Source organism: Anguilla rostrata, chromosome 10 (genome assembly GCF_018555375.3).
Source record: "Anguilla rostrata isolate EN2019 chromosome 10, ASM1855537v3, whole genome shotgun sequence".
Taxonomy (NCBI): Eukaryota; Metazoa; Chordata; class Actinopteri; order Anguilliformes; family Anguillidae; genus Anguilla; species Anguilla rostrata.
In genome coordinates this window covers 3,142,179-3,143,656 of record NC_057942.1, presented here as the reverse complement: position 1 = coordinate 3,143,656, position 1,478 = coordinate 3,142,179, and positions in this window count along the sequence as shown.

The following is a 1,478-nucleotide window of genomic DNA, read 5'->3' as shown; positions in this document are numbered from 1 at the left end:
CCCCCAAAAGACCTCTCTCTTGGCAGTCCCCCTGTAGAGAGGTTTGTGTGCCATTTCAAACCCGCCCGTAAGAGAGAAAACAAAAAAAACACTGACGGTTCTGTGTGTGTTTCGTTGATTTTGTGTACCGTGTAAGCCCTCAGGTGATGACGTCATCATCAGGACTGGAACGAGGCCTCTTGTGTGATCCTGTCCTTCTCACGACACGAAAAAAAAGGGACCAGATCTTGTTTTCCCACACCTCCTCTCACAAAGTGTTTTCTCTCACTCGTTCCCCTCTTTTCTACCACACTTTTATCTTCTTCTTCCTCCTCTTTTAGTCTCCGTCGGTGTGACCCCGTTCAGCCTTTAAACTCTGCCTCCTGAGGAGTTCACACAAAATGGCGGCGGGCACACGGAGGCTGGGAGCCACAGAGCTTCCAGGCCCCGCCTACCCTCCCTTCACATTTCTGTTTATTTATCCAATCAGATCGTTCCTATTATGGTCCATATTATCACTCTTTATATCATGTGACTTCGGTATTTTTGAAACCCTGCTGTGTGCTGTGAAAACCTCTCGACATAAAAGCAAAACAGAGACGCCTTTGGCAGGGATATGAGAGACCGGTGGCTCTATAAATCAGCTTAAATATACAGTCAGCCGGCATCTATTAAATTAAATGACGACGGGTCCTTACCTTTTAAGGAAAGGGGATTTTTTGGGAGCAGGTTGTACTTGACACTGTTTAAGATTTTATTCTCTTTTGTTGTACTGTAATTTTTCTTTTTCTTTTTCTTTTTTTTTTTTAATACCAGCCAACAGCGAGGTTAAGCCTTTCAGTGTAAGAGGCTCACGACTCATGTGGCTGAACAATCCCTTTGTTTAATGAGCCGGACATGAAGGCACTTCGCACGTATGGCCATTCGAGAGAACGATTTCTGGGGTTTTGCCACAGCGTTGCTACTGTAACTTACTGTAAACTAGGGTCGTGCTATTCCTGGACAGAGATGGCGGCCATTTTATTTTTTTTAAGTAAATGACTCCTGACGGTGCCGAGAGTTTTTTCGCCGGCGGTTTTTTTCACGCTACCACAGGGGCTGGGCCCCCGGCCCTCTTCCTGCAAATCTGCCGTCCTCTCAGTGTCCCCCTCCAGGCCTAACAAAGCACGCATCACGCAAAGAGCTCGATGAACAGATCTCGCTGAACCTGCTAATTAGCGGAGTGGGGCGTGCCGAATTCGCTCGGGCCGGTGAGCGAGGTGAGGTGTGCTTCGTTAGGGTTTGTGGAGTGAAGACCCTGCGGGACGATCGATTCTTTGGGAACAGGGTGGGGCAGCACTTTCGACCACAGGCAACATGTGGTGATGACGGGGAACAGCATACCTGTTCAGTGGGCCAGGGTCACGCAACAGTGCATCCTGTGGTTCTGTAGGCAATGTACCGATGGAGGTGTTCATCTCTCCCCTTCTCCTCTTCCCTCTTTGGGAACTTTAGCTCAA